The sequence below is a fragment of the Nicotiana sylvestris genome, chromosome 4, assembly GCF_000393655.2.
Source record: "Nicotiana sylvestris chromosome 4, ASM39365v2, whole genome shotgun sequence".
Classification (NCBI taxonomy): domain Eukaryota; kingdom Viridiplantae; phylum Streptophyta; class Magnoliopsida; order Solanales; family Solanaceae; genus Nicotiana; species Nicotiana sylvestris.
The window spans coordinates 36,381,008-36,396,916 of NC_091060.1; positions in this window are offsets into that span (position 1 = coordinate 36,381,008).

A 15,909-nucleotide genomic window follows, 5' to 3' on the forward strand; every position below is an offset into this window, starting at 1 on the left:
TACATTCCGACTCCGTCGAAATTTGAATTTGGGTCACATAAATGCGCACCCGAATTTAAGAATGTAATTTAATTAAGTCGCGCCTAAAGAGTCTAACGCGTTATTATCTTTGGGGAAGGCAGTGATATTCACTAAACAGTCCATCCCAAATTCTAAGTATTTATTATGACCAATTATTGAGGGCCCCGCAATTTGCATTTTTTATTTGGCGAAGCTCGTCTCATTATTTTTAAAAGGATAATCTTAGCATGACTACATTTTTCTATTTTTCGTTTTCTAAAATAAATGAAGATAAGGTCCTACTTTATTTACATACTTTCGAGTTATTATAGTTAAGTTTCGAAGGTGAGTTGTTTAAAGAGTTTACATGGCAACGCATAGAACATTCTACATACAGACAGTAAAAGAAAGAAAAGACTACATTAAATTACAACTTCAAATCTTTCTCATTTTTTGCATTCATGCCTCGAGTGGCTTACAAGATGAACCAGTGTATCAGTTTGTGTACCTGGTATTTGGGAAAGCAAGGAAAGAAGATGAAGATCAGTAGAAGCAGCAGTAGTGTAAATACACAGCAACAGCAGGTTCAGCAACAACAACAATTTGAATCAGATTCAAGGCCCAGAAAACTTTGAGGAAAAATCGAACAACTCAATAGAATAAACCCGAAAATTTGTAAGCAAACTAAACAGCAACAAACCACGCGTGTATTAAACCCGAAACTAAACTCGCTTCTCCCTTTGTTTTTGTTTTCTTTCTTTTTTTACTCTCTAACACTCTTGAGATTTTCGGATTGTCTTCCTCTCTCAAAATAATCCTCAAAAATCTTTCAAGTTTTAGTCTAAGTTTTTTTTCTCTCAAGTCTAGTCTTTTCTTTTAATGTTCAAGTCCTTTAAAATGTGTCAAATGACTCTATTTATAACAAGACTCTAGTCTTGAATCCCCAACCCCAAATATTCCCTCAATTGCATGCTTTGTCCCCACTACTTAATATTTTCTTTATTTTAAACCCTTGTCCCCCATGCTTAACATAAATAATCACATTATTCTCACTACTACATTATGTCTTGTCCCTCATTATATTAAACAATTATATCACTCACACCCCATTATATTTTGTCCCTCATGCTTAACATAAAGAATTATTCAAAATGTTCAATTACCAAACTACCCCTCCGACCTTATTGCAATTACCATTTTACCCCCGAATGTACTACAATTTACCAAACTATCCCCATCAGCAATAACCAATCAATTAAATCAAACTCAACCAAAATATAGCCAATATGACCAATTTCTACACAAATTCAAACAACAAATAACATGAACACAAATTGAACAACATCAAATTAATGTGCATAAATTAACCATATTGGGAACCAATCCTGGTTAACTTAGACCAAAAATGGATGAGCAAGGAAACAACAATATTAACAACACAATACATGATTCAAACTAAATCAACAAATCAAAAACCAAAACATAAACTCATATTAAATCACTGGATTAAAAATGAACTTTAAACAAAGATGAACATGCATTAAATCCATATTCAATAACAAACATGACGGATTCAACGATTTAAACAACGTTAACGATTTCTGAAAATACATAAAGCACATGAAACAAATTGAAGAAATAATTAATTAAATTTCAATTTGAATCTAACAAACATTAAACTAACAATTTCTACCTAAAAAAAATAAATAAGAACAATGAAACAAACATGAAACAAACTGAAAAATTCACAAAATAATGAATAAAACAAACACTAACCGATTTTAGATTTGAGAATATCAAAAACAAAATACGGACAGAAATGGAACTCAAAATCCAACTAACCAGAAATGACCAACGACGAACGGAAATGGAAAACTCGGACAGAAAACTCGACGTACCGGACCTCGACTCAACGAAAAACCCTCGAACTTTGATGAAACGAAGAAGATGAAGCAACAGCAGAAGCAGCGAGGAGCAGTTGGAGAAGAAAGCAGAAGCAGCTGCATGAGCAGCAGTAACAGAACGGAGGGGAAAGTTCAGCCTCGCATCGACTGAAGCACAAGCTTATCGATGCAGCAGCGACAGCAGCCGTGGGAGCTCGACAATGCAGCAGTGACAGCAGCCATGGCGGACTCCTATTTTTTTGGAGGAGGAAATGAAACAGTGACAGTAGCAACGATGGAGGAAAAGAAACAGCAGCAGCCGGAGGTGAAGAAAGCTGAAGCAGTAGCAGCGGCAGCCATGGCGGAAAGCTTTAATGAAGGAGTGGCGACCATGGATGTCGAGCTCAAGCTCGAGCTCGACGAAGAAGACGAAGGCAGACGCGGCCCAGTAGCAGCTGAAAACAGCAACGTGAGCAGTAGGTGAAGCTGAAGACACGACGACCAATGGATGTCGAGCTCAAGCTTGAGCTCGACGAAGAAGACGAAGGCAGACGCGGCACAGTAGTAGCGACGATGGTAGACTGCTTGGTTTTAATGGCGGACGTGGCTGGAGATGACAATATGAGGGGTCTGTTTGGATGTGAGGATAGAGGGGAAGCCATGGTTGTGTGTTTTAGATTTTTGGAGAAGAAGAAGATAAGGTGGGGGGCGGATGAGTTTAGTTTAGGGTTTTTTTTTGTTTTGTTTTGTGTTTGGGAGAAAAATGAAAAAAATGAAGATAGGGGTGTTGGGTATTTGGGTTAATGGGGCGTACCGGGTCGACCCGGTTTGAAGTGGACCGGGTCATGGGGAAGGTTGGGCAATTATTTGGGCCTGTGGTTTGAAATTGAAGAAGTGGCACAATCCGATTTTTCTTTGTATTTTTGCCCTCTTTTCTTCTTTTATTTTCTAAAACTAAATTATAAAAGTACTTAAATTATTATCAAGAACTAAATTAAGTTATAAAAGCGCAAATTAACTCCCAATAATAATTAACGCACAATTAAGTAATAATTAAGCATAAAATTGTATATTTGGACATTAAATGCTAAAAATGCAAAAGATGCCTATTTTTGTAATTTCCATTTTTTGTAAACAAACTTAATTACTAACAAATTGTAGAATTAAATCCTACATGCAAAATGCGACATATTTTTGTATTTTTTATTAATTTAACAAATGTTTATGCACAGACAAATACAAATAATTATCCAAAAATATCACAAAATCTCACAAAATTGCACACCAAGGAAAATCATTTTATTTTGAAATTTTTTGGGAGTAATTCTCATATAGGGCAAAATTCACGTGCTTACAGCTGCCCCTCTTTGCCCGAAGACACGAAGGGTTTTCGTGCAAAGATAAAGTGAGCGATTTTTGCCCATCCGAGTACTCCGTGTGAAACATTTTTTTTGAAAAAGATTTAACCGAACCTTTGCTTCAAAGGTTTCCTACATATCCCTGGCTAAAGGGGAATCAGGTTAATGTAGTTCGGGAAATTTTGTAGCTGGGACTACCATGGGATTGCAATGCTTGTTGTTACTGTTGTTGCTGTTGCTACTACCGCTTTACTGACCTCCTTATTACAACCAAAGGAAATTGAAACTGATCTAACTACTTATGTCTGTCAACCGCTAGTTACAAGATTCCTATCTATAATTCTTTTGCAACTTGATCTTGGGTCTTAGCTGATTCTGCTTGTAGACTTCGATCTGAATCTTGATGCTTGCAAGTTGCAGGCGCTTGTTTATTTCTGCAATATTGAATGAAACGGGATTGGCGGAGCTAGGGAATTTGATCCAATTTTTGAGCGACCTGCCCTTTGTTTGTTCCAATATGTGGGAACATCTTCTTTTTTCTTTTGTTCTTTTCTTCTTTTCTTTATTCTGGATTGAGACTCATCCCGTAGGTCGTCTCGATCCATGCACCTCAGGGTCAGACCTGCTGAAACAACAAAACAAACGAACGAAATTTTCTGCCCCAGTTTCACTAGGAAAATTTCGTGAGTTAATTGTCATGAAAATTTACAGTACTGATGAGGGGATTGGAAAAACCCTAGTCTACAAAACGCAACTCGGGGATTGAAGCCCTAATGTCGCCAAAGGTAAAAACGCTCAGTTAAGGGATTGGGGCCCTAATGCTGGCTGAAACAGAAAATAAACGCTCAGTTCAAGGTTGGAGCCCTAATGCTGGCTAACAGAAAAATGCTCAGTTCAGGGGTGGAGCCCTAATGCTGGCTAACAGACAAATGCTCAGTTCAGGGTTGAAGCTCTAATGCTGGCTAACAGAAAAAATGCTCAGTTCAGGGTTGGAGCCCTAATGCTGCCTAAATGGAAAATGCTCAGTTCAGGGTTGGAGCCCTAATGCTGGCTAACAGAAAAATGCTCAGTTTAGGGTTGGAGCCCTAATGCTGGCTAACTGGAAAAATGCTCAGTTCAGGGTTGGAGCCCTAATGCTGGCTAAATGGAAAATGCTCAGTTCAGGGTTGGAGCCCTAATGTTGGCTAACAGAAAAAAACTCAGTTCAGGGTTGGAGCCCTAATGCTGGCTAAACTGAAAAATGTTCAGTTCAGGGTTGGAGCCCTAATGCTGGCTAACAGAAAAATGCTCAGTTCAGGGTTGGAGCCCTAATGCTGGCTAAATGGAAAATGCTCAGTTCAGGGTTGGGGCCCTAATGCTGGCTAACAGAAAAATGTTTAGTTTAGGGTTGGAGCCCTAATGCTGGCTAAATGGAAAATGATTAGTTCAGGGTTGGAGCCCTAATGCTGGCTAACAGAAAAATGCACAGTTCAGGGTTGGAGCCCTAATGCTGGCTAAATGGAAAATGCTCAGTTCAGGGTTGGGGCCCTAATGCTGGCTAAATGGAAAATGCTCAGTTCAGGGTTGGGGCCCTTATGCTGGCTAACAGAAAAATGCTCAGTTTAGGGTTGGAGCCCTAATGCTGGCTAAATAAAAAATGCTCAGTTCAGGGTTGGAGCCCTAATGCTGGCTAACAGAAAAATGCTCAGTTCAGGGTTGGAGCCCTGATGCTGGCTAAATGGAAAATGCTCAGTTCAGGGTTGGAGCCCTAATGCTGGCTAACAGAAAAATGCTCAGTTCAGGGTTAGAACCCTAATGCTGGCTAAATGGAAAATGCTCAGTTTAGGGTTGGGGTCCTAATGCTGACTAAAATGAAAAATGCTCAGTTCAGGGTTGGAGCCCTAATGCTGGCTAACAGAAAAATGCTCAGTTTAGGGTTGGAGCCCTAATGCTGGCTAAATGGAAAATGCTCAGTTCAGGGTTGGAGCCCTAATGCTGGCTAACAGAAAAATGCTCAGTTCAGGGTTGGAGCCCTAATGCTGGCTAAATGGAAAATGCTCAGTTCAGGGTTGGGGCCCTAATGCTGGCTGACAGAGAAATGCTCAGTTCAGGGTTGGGGCCCTAATGCTGGCTAAATAGAAAATGCTCAGTTCAGGGTTGGGGCCCTAATGCTGGCTAATAGAAAAATGCTCAGTTCAGGGTTGGAGCCCTAATGCTGGCTAAATGGAAAATGCTCAGTTCAGGGTTGGGGCCCTTATGCTGGCTAACAGAAAAATGCTCAGTTTAGGGTTGGAGCCCTAATGCTGGCTAAATAAAAAATGCTCAGTTCAGGGTTGGAGCCCTAATGCTGGCTAACAGAAAAATGCTCAGTTCAGGGTTGGAGCCCTGATGCTGGCTAAATGGAAAATGCTCAGTTCAGGGTTGGAGCCCTAATGCTGGCTAACAGAAAAATGCTCAGTTCAGGGTTAGAGCCCTAATGCTGGCTAAATGGAAAATGCTCAGTTTAGGGTTGGGGTCCTAATGCTGACTAAAATGAAAAATGCTCAGTTCAGGGTTGGAGCCCTAATGCTGGCTAACAGAAAAATGCTCAGTTTAGGGTTGGAGCCCTAATGCTGGCTAAATGGAAAATGCTCAGTTTAGGGTTGGGGTCCTAATGCTGACTAAAATGAAAAATGCTCAGTTCAGGGTTGGAGCCCTAATGCTGGCTAACAGAAAAATGCTCAGTTTAGGGTTGGAGCCCTAATGCTGGCTAAATGGAAAATGCTCAGTTCAGGGTTGGAGCCCTAATGCTGGCTAACAGAAAAATGCTCAGTTCAGGGTTGGAGCCCTAATGCTGGCTAAATGGAAAATGCTCAGTTCAGGGTTGGGGCCCTAATGCTGGCTGACAGAGAAATGCTCAGTTCAGGGTTGGGGCCCTAATGCTGGCTAAATGGAAAATGCTCAGTTCAGGGTTGGAGCCCTAATGCTGGCTAACAGAAAAATGCTCAGTTCAGGGTTGGAGCCCTAATGCTGGCTAAATGGAAAATGCTCAGTTCAGGGTTGGGGCCCTTATGCTGGCTAACAGAAAAATGCTCAGTTTAGGGTTGGAGCCCTAATGCTGGCTAAATAAAAAATGCTCAGTTCAGGGTTGGAGCCCTAATGCTGGCTAACAGAAAAATGCTCAGTTCAGGGTTGGAGCCCTGATGCTGGCTAAATGGAAAATGCTCAGTTCAGGGTTGGAGCCCTAATGCTGGCTAACAGAAAAATGCTCAGTTCAGGGTTAGAGCCCTAATGCTGGCTAAATGGAAAATGCTCAGTTTAGGGTTGGGGTCCTAATGCTGACTAAAATGAAAAATGCTCAGTTCAGGGTTGGAGCCCTAATGCTGGCTAACAGAAAAATGCTCAGTTTAGGGTTGGAGCCCTAATGCTGGCTAAATGGAAAATGCTCAGTTCAGGGTTGGAGCCCTAATGCTGGCTAACAGAAAAATGCTCAGTTCAGGGTTGGAGCCCTAATGCTGGCTAAATGGAAAATGCTCAGTTCAGGGTTGGGGCCCTAATGCTGGCTGACAGAGAAATGCTCAGTTCAGGGTTGGGGCCCTAATGCTGGCTAAATAGAAAATGCTCAGTTCAGGGTTGGGGCCCTAATGCTGGCTAATAGAAAAATGCTCAGTTTAGGGTTGGAGCCCTAATGCTGGCTAAATGAAAAATGCTCAGTTCAGGGTTGGAGCCCTAATGCTGGCTAACAGAAAAATGCTCAGTTCAGGGTTGGAGCACTAATGCTGGCTAAATGGAAAATGCTCAGTTCAGGGTTGGGGCCCTAATGCTGGCTAAATGGAAAATGCTCAGTTCAGGGTTGGGGCCCTAATGTTGGCTAACAGAAAAATGCTCAGTTCAGGGTTTGAGCCCTAATGCTGGCTAACAGAAAAATGCTCAGGAAGATTCACGGGTTATGCCGGAAAAGGTCCACGGGTTATGCCGGGAAGGGTCCACGGGTTATGCCGGGAAGATTCATTGGGTTATGCCGGAAGATTCATCGGGTTATGCCGGAAAGATTCATCGGGTTATGCCGGAAAAGGTCCCACGGGTTATGCCGGGGAAGTCATCGGGTTATGCCGGAAGATTCATCGGGTTATGCCGGAAAAGGTCCACGGGTTATGCCTGGAAGATTCATCGGGTTATGCCGGAAAGATTCATCGGGTTATGCCGGAAAAGGTCCACGGGTTAAGCCGGGAAGATTCATCGGGTTATGCCGGGAAGAGGTAAGAGTCCTCGGGTTATGCCGGGGATTTGGATAGAAAAAGCTCCTTGGGTTATGCCAGGAAGATCCGTGGTTTATACCGGGATAGTTGAGGAATGAGGTCCTATGTTACCATGATTAGTTTTCTTTTGGGGATTTTCATTTTTCTTTCTTGTCTTCTTTCTTTTCTTTGGTTTTCCTTTATATATATATATATATATATTATTTATTTATCAAAAATGCATGAAAGAAATCCGGGGAAACTTACTTTTGGTCGTTTTCCCGCTGCAAAGCTGTTTCAACGCTCGCGCGCTTCATTTCTTTTGGGCTACACCTGCTTCTTGCATGGTTGCTTTGGATTGCACCTGTCTCAATTTTCCTAAACAAAGAAAATTTGTTAGTTTGAAAACGGTGGTTGATTCGGTGGCCTTGATCGTTCCAATTGCTTGGTCTTGGACTAATTCCTATTGAGAAACTCTGCCATTGATTGGATTCACAGGCGACCCCCTTTTAAACTGATCAGACTCGCATTTCCGGATTTTGTGATGATTTGCCCGTGTAAGGCTTTGGTTCTTTCATCCCATTCTGCTTGGGGATTCTTTACGAGGCCAACTCAGTGGGGATTTTTATTGGGGAGACTCTGTGGGGATTTGTACAAGGCAGACTCGTTGGGGATTTGCTGGGGCAGACTCTTTGGGGGATTGTACAAGGGGAGACTCTGTGGGGATTTTTACAAAGGGAGACCCTGTGGGGATCTGTACAAAGGGAGACCCTGTGGGGATTTGTCGGTTTTTTTTTTTTGTCAGGGATTTTTTGATCCTCAAACCTATACTGCAGTGGCTAATCGCGTGGGACTTAACCTTTCCAACTTTATTTTACCTTTGTAGGCCTTTCTTTTCTGTTTTCTTTCTTCCAACTTCAATTTTAGAGCATTTGGGGGTACCTTGGTTTCTTCAACTTCGCTGAGGCGATTAACCATGTGAAACTCAACCCTTTCAACTTCAATTGTCTTTATAGGTTGCCATGGCCAGTCGAGGTCGTCTTGATGCCCCTGTTGAGGCTGGGTGCCTTTTGCACATTAGCATGTATCAAACAAAAGCCCTGTAAATCAGTCTTGCCATCCTTTCTTTGTCTTGGTTTTGGAACAGTGTTAGACCAAAAGGGATTCAAAGAGAAACAAAAAATTGAATGGAAAATGAGTTTAAAACTAGAAGTGTCCCTTTCGGGGAAAGGAGAGAAGGACTTATCCGGAGTACATGCGGACTTCAATGAACATGACATGCCTTTTGGACTGGATGCCTGATCTGTGTAAACCGTCTGACTCTAAAAAATTCATCACAACTTTGTCTTGAATACCGAGGAACCTTGCTAGGACTCTGTTGATGCCGATGGCTGTGAGGATCTTATTTTCGATCATGGGCGCCCTTTGTGGGTTTTCACGAGCGGGCATTTTTCATCTCATTTCTTACCATCTCCTTATAGTGCCCGTGTGGGTTTTCACTAAAAAGACTCTCATTTGATTTCCTTTGCTTACCGTCGCCTTACGGTGCCCGTGTGGGTTTTCACCAATAAGGCTCTCTCATTTCATTCCTCTCATTTTGTTGTATCAGACCCAAATAACTCCATCCTCCCATTTTGAACCGCTTTGCCGATTGATCAGAAGGACTTGAACAAGGTTTGGGGTGAAAAGAATTTGGATTGAACTACAACTTTGGAACCTTTTAGGCGGGATCATTGCTGAACCGTTATAACTTCTGCCCCAGTTTCACTTTTGGGGGACTTTGGATTTTTGTTTTGGTGTGACTGAACCCCAAGGAGAGGTTGCCTACGTATCCTTTCAGAATCAAGTCAAACGTAGTTCAGGCAAATCATTTTTTTTGTTTTTCTGATTTGTTTTGTTTTTCACTTTCTTCTTCCCTTCCGTTTTCCTTTTTTTTTTCATTTTCATTGTCTTTTCTTCCTTTTTTTTGTATATATATTTTCTTATTTTTCCAATTCTTTCTTCTTCTTCTTTTTCATTTCAATTTTTTTTTTTCATTTTATTTTTCAATAATACTTCCAGGTTCCAAAGAGGGTAATCAAAGAAGAGTAACCAGCTCAAATGGGTTTGCAAAGGGTTGATAGTGTTTGGGTAGCGAGAATGAAAGCCTTCGTCATCTCAACCGGAAAAGATTTTATTATATAAAGGATCCAACATAGTACCTTTTGACTGCATTTGCATTGACAGTTATTTCAAGGACGTTTCCTTCGATGTGTCCCAAGTACAACGCACTCTTTTTGGCAGTACTCTTGTTGTAATGTATGGACCTTTCCAATTTCGGGAACCAATTTTCCTTCAGTTGTTCCAACTCTTTGTCTTGTTTCCTTAAGCTATTCTTCATTGCGACCCAATTCTTGATTCATTTTTTTGAGGTCTGACAGAGTTTTAAGATCCGGGCATGAAGTCCGCAAGCATGTCATATTATTGAAATCTGCATTTAAAAGAACTAAAAGAGAATGAGAAAATTGACAAGATTTTTTTAAAAAAAAGGACATTCCGGGAAAATAAAATATCAATTTCATTTGATTTTTTTGATTTTTTTGATTTTTTTTTCTTTTTTTTCTTAAATTTTTGAAGATAGAAGGGTTTGCATCGGAAAGTAAGACAATAAAGTAAAACATCTGGATCACACCCTGAGACAATCCAGATGCAGAAGGGATAGCAAGACTGGCTACCGAGACTCCCGTCTGATGGGGAACTTTCAGGCTTGACAATCGTTTTTTGGCTTTTCTTCTGTCTCGACAATGGATGCAATAGACTTCAGTGCCGGATCAAATTCCTCAGCTTCACAGATCATTCCGTCTATTGGCCCGCTTGTGAGAGTAGGTAGGGGAATGTTCATCATATTAGGAACCTTTTCGTCCCGGAGAACGATTCTTTCAGCTTCAATCAAGTCTTCAACTGCCATTTTGAGGGTCCAATGACCAACAGTCCTTTGTACCGTGCCTCACTGCTCCAGAGTGGCATTCACATCTAGTATCAGCTCGATGCGGGGAGGGGGACTCGGTGTTTGGCCGATTTGGGGCCACTGGCCGCAGCAGACTTCGTCTGACTAGCTTTTGGATCAAGCCTGAGTATGATTCACCAATAGGGGTGAACTGATTCCTTTTGAAAGACTCTCTTGGGTGAGGATCGTACTGAGGAACATTTGATTTTGGACTAATGGAGCTTGGTAAGGATGGACATTTCTGGGAGGTGGAGCTCAGTTTTGTGTATAATGTTGTGGCCGCGTGCAAGGCTGCATGTTCATCACCGCATACCAACAAAACCAATCACCTGAACAGAACCTGACTAATTTACTCACACACACAACTTTGTTAGTTTTGAGGCATTTAACATATAGGAAATCGCACGTTGGAATGCAATGCACCTAAACAGTTAAACGCTTCTACCATGTGTTTGAACGGGTTGCATGTTTCATCCCGGCCTTAAACTAGTCCTCTTCACTATGTACCTCTTTTCTTTTATTCCTGCCTCCCTTTAACCACTCTTGATCTTGTTTTTGCCGCTCTTTCATTTTTTGCACTTTTTCTTTTCTCTTTTTCACTCAATTTTCTTTCTCCTTTTCTTTCAGTTTATTTTTTCACTCAATTTATTTTATAGCTATGATCGAATCCGATGGAGATTGTCTACGTATCATGACCCCACATGAATCAAATCTTGCGTAGTTCGGGACAAACAAGTGCAAAAATAAAGAAACAATTGTTCATTTTGCATTGTGCTCATCCTGCACATTTATTAAGGTGATTTAAGCAAAAATGATTTGACTCGAAAAATGATTTGACTATTTCTTAGAAAAGAGAGATCCGATTTTCGAACACGGCCTTTCAGCACTTCGGATATGAAGATTTTAAGGCTATGAGGGTCAATCGATCCATACTCTACAGGATGACCGAAAGTGGCCGTTTATGCAAATCACCCTTCCGCCGTCCCTTTTGAGAACATTTGGCTATTTTTGACAAAAACAGCATCACTTGATTTATTTATGACTCTTTTTTTTTCAGAATGGTGACCCGACATTGGGAACATGGCCTCGCAGAGCCTCGGAGACGAGGATCCTAAGGCCATTGGGCAATTTGATCAAAAAAAAAATTAAAAAAATATGACCAAAAATGGCTGTTTATGCAAAGTAAGTCTTCCGGCGTCCCTTTCGGGAACATTCGGCTATTCTTGAAAAAACGGCATCACCTGACTCATAAATTAAAATTCTGACATTTTAGCTATTTCTGAAAAAGGGGAGATTGGACCCGATGAGGGTTGCCTACGTATCTCATACCCTGTGAGAATCAAACCGGCGTAGTTCGGGCGATCGTGAATAGAGTAAGTAAACTAACTTTTTTTTTTTGAATAATTTTTTATTTTTTTATTTTTTTAAAAATATGCTTTAAAAGAGTAAAGGTTTTTTTTTTTTTGGATTTTTGTTTCTTTTGGATTTTACTAAAAACAATGCTTTAAAAGAAGAAAAGGATATATTTTTTGGATTTTTGAACTTGACTCTATTTTTATTTGAAAGAAAGACTTCTAAAAAAAATAATTCTTTTTCTTTTGATTGGAACTTTGAGAATTTTAAAAGTAAAAAAAAAAAAATTTGTTTGAATTTTCATTTGTTCTCTCTTTTTCTAAATAAGAAAGAAAATATTTTCTTTGGATTTTGGTTGTCGTCTCTTAATTTTCGAAAGAGGCACTTTTAAGAAAATATTTTGGATTTTCGAGTTTTTTTTTTCGTTTTCAAATTTACAAAAGTACTCCTAAAGAAAAATGAAAATATTTGTGGACTTTAAATTTTTTAATTCTATGACATTTACGAAAGAAAGACTTTTAAAGAAGGAAAGTCTTTAACAGAACGAATATATATATATTGATTCTCTTTTTCTTCTGATTTTTTTCTGATTTTTTCTGATTTTTTTTTTGGGAAAAATACTTCAAAATAAAGGAAACCCGTATTTTGGATTTGATTTTTTTTCTTTTTTTTAGATTTTATTATTATTTTTTCTTTTATTTCTTTTTCCGTATGAAATACTTTAGAAAGAAGGAAACTACCCTTTTTTTGAGTTTTTAAAAAAAACTTCTTCTTTTTTTGAATTTTCTGAGGAAAGATTTCTAAAAGAAGGAACTAATGAAAAAATATTTTTTTGAATTTTTTGAAAATTGGGGCCGGAACCGATGAGGTTTGCCTACGTATCTCACATCCAATGAGAATCAGACTCGCGTAGTTCGGGCCGATCAGGCGTAGAGGAAATAAACTAACCCCTATTTTCAGAATGAAATACTTACAAGGAAAAGGAGAAAATATTTTGGATTTCGATTTTTTTTATTTGTTTTTTTTTATTATTATCTTTTGAAAAGAGACAAAGACTAAAGAAATATTTTTTCTTTGAATTTTTTTTTTTACCTTTTTTTTTTGAAATTTCGAAAAATCTTTTAAGGAAATATTTGGACTATTAGTCTGAATTTATAAAAGAGATACTACGAAAGAAACAACATATTTTTTTTGAATTTTGAATTTTCCCCTTTTTTTTTACTTTTTAAATAAATATATATATTTTTTGGATTTTGAAAGTGATTAAAATGAATTTTTTTTATATATATGTTTTTTTTAATAAATCAAACTAAAAGACAAATTTTGTTTTCATTTTCTCTTTTTTCTTTTTTTTTTTAAGAAAATTCTGGCGAGATTTTGACACTACTTGGACGTTGGTTTTATTTTTCCAAAATAAGTAATTATCTCCCTACGCTGTTATTTTCTCTTCTTTTTTGAATTTTTTTTTTAGAAACCGGTCAGCATGCAGATCTGAAACAAATAAATGCGCAAAACAAACGGGATGCAGCAGGATGGTCTTTTCATTTCAGGTTGCCTGTCCTAGACGGACCCAACCCCTGTGTTGAGTCCCCTATGTCAAATGCAACATGATGCAAATAAGCGTTCCTACTAGGGATCCGGCATGAGGTTTCGTTATACTAGGTTTATAACCTGGGTATATGTTCTAGACTGTGTACCCGAGCGGACAACTCGAGTCGAGGAGGGGGCAACTTACCGGGAACCAAAAGGCCATCCGGCTTCGTAACTTGTCCGAGCCTCTTTTTTTATTTCAGGGTATGACACTAACAGAATAGGGAGTCTCAACCAGTAAGCACATCCCCGGAGGGGAAGAGAGAAGGATTCGACACAATTTATATATACAGTCAAATAATATCAAAGCGGTAAAAGCAGCATTTAGCACATTAGGCTCAAACATATAAAAATCAGATAAAGCCAAATATAACAATTATTCTAAGCTCGAATTCTTGAACCCTGAACCAGTGGTTCTGGGTCTAGTCCCCAGCAGAGTCGCCAGAGCTGTCACACTACCTTTTTGCGCGCCCGCCTCGGAGGGTTAAATGCGCGAGTGGAGTTTTTCCAATTTAAGTGACAATATTCAAAATGGGATTATTTATTTAATTCAGAGTCGCCACTTGGGAAAGATTTGGCTTTTGGTGTCCCAAGTCACCGGTTTATCTTGAATCCCAAATCGAGGAAAATATTCGACTTTCCAAATGAAGTCTGCGAACCAGAAATTCTAAGTAAGGAATTCTGTTGACCCGAGGGAAGGTGTTAGGCACCCCCGAATCCCGTGGTTCTAGCACGGTCGCTTAAATTGTTATAATGGCTAAATATCTGATTTTAATACATGTTATGACTTGTGTGCTTTTATTAGGTTTAAACCGCTTTTATTATTATTATTATTATTATTATAGAATTGCAACGTTGTGAAAACGCATCTCGAACCATGTCACAATCAATGCACCCGTGGTTGTTAATACATTCCGACTCCGTCGAGATTTGAATTTGGGTCACATAAATGCGCACCCGAATTTAAGAATGAAATTTAATTAAGTCGCGCCTAAAGAGTCTAACGCGTTATTATCTTTGGGGAAGGCAGTGATATTCACTAAACAGTCCATCCCAAATTCTAAGTATTTATTATGACCAATTATTGAGGGCCCGTAATTTGCATTTTTTATTTGGCGAAGCTCGTCTCATTATTTTTAAAAGAATAATCTTAGCATGACTACATTTTTCTATTTTTCGTTTTCTAAAATAAATGAAGATAAGGTCCTACTTTATTTACATACTTTCGAGTTATTATAGTTAAGTTTCGAAGGTGAGTTGTTTAAAGAGTTTACATGGCAACGCATAGAACATTCTACATACAGCAGTAAAAGAAAGAAAAGACTACATTAAATTACAACTTCAAATCTTTCTCATTTTTTGCATTCATGCCTCGAGTGGCTTACAAGATGAACCAGTATATCAGTTTGTGTACCTGGTATTTGGGAAAGCAAGGAAAGAAGATGAAGATCAGTAGAAGCAGCAGTAGTGTAAATACACAGCAACAGCAGGTTCAGCAACAACAACAATTTGAATCAGATTCAAGGCCCAGAAAACTTTGAGGAAAAATCGAACAACTCAATAGAATAAACCCGAAAATTTGTAAGCAAACTAAACAGCAACAAACCACGCGTGTATTAAACCCGAAACTAAACTCGCTTCTCCCTTTGTTTTTGTTTTCTTTTTTCTTTTACTCTCTAACACTCTTGAGATTTTCGGATTGTCTTCCTCTCTCAAAATAATCCTCAAAAATCTTTCAAGTTTTAGTCTAAGTTTTTTTTCTCTCAAGTCTAGTCTTTTCTTTTAATGTTCAAGTCCTTTAAAATGTGTCAAATGACTCTATTTATAACAAGACTCTAGTCTTGAATCCCCAACCCCAAATATTCCCTCAATTGCATGCTTTGTCCCCACTACTTAATATTTTCTTTATTTTAAACCCTTGTCCCCCATGCTTAACATAAATAATCACATTATTCCCACTACTACATTATGTCTTGTCCCCCATTATATTAAACAATTATATCACTCACACCCCATTATATTTTGTCCCCCATGCTTAACATAAAGAATTATTCAAAATGTTCAATTACCAAACTACCCCTCCGACCTTATTGCAATTACTATTTTACCCCCGAATGTACTACAATTTACCAAACTACCCCCATCAGCTATAACCAATCAATTAAATCAAACTCAACCAAAATATAGCTAATATGACCAATTTCTACACAAATTCAAACAACAAATAACATGAACACAAATTGAACAACATAAAATTAATGTGCATAAATTAACCATATTGGGAACCAATCCTGGTTAACTTAGACCAAAAATGGATGAGCAAGGAAACAACAATATTAACAACACAATACATGATTCAAACTAAATCAACAAATCAAAAACCAAAACATAAACTCATATTAAATCACTGGATTAAAAATGAACTTTAAACAAAGATGAACATGCATTAAATCCATATTCAATAACAAACATGACGGATTCAACGATTTAAACAACGTTAACGATTTCTGAAAATACATAAAGCACATGAAACAAATTGAAGA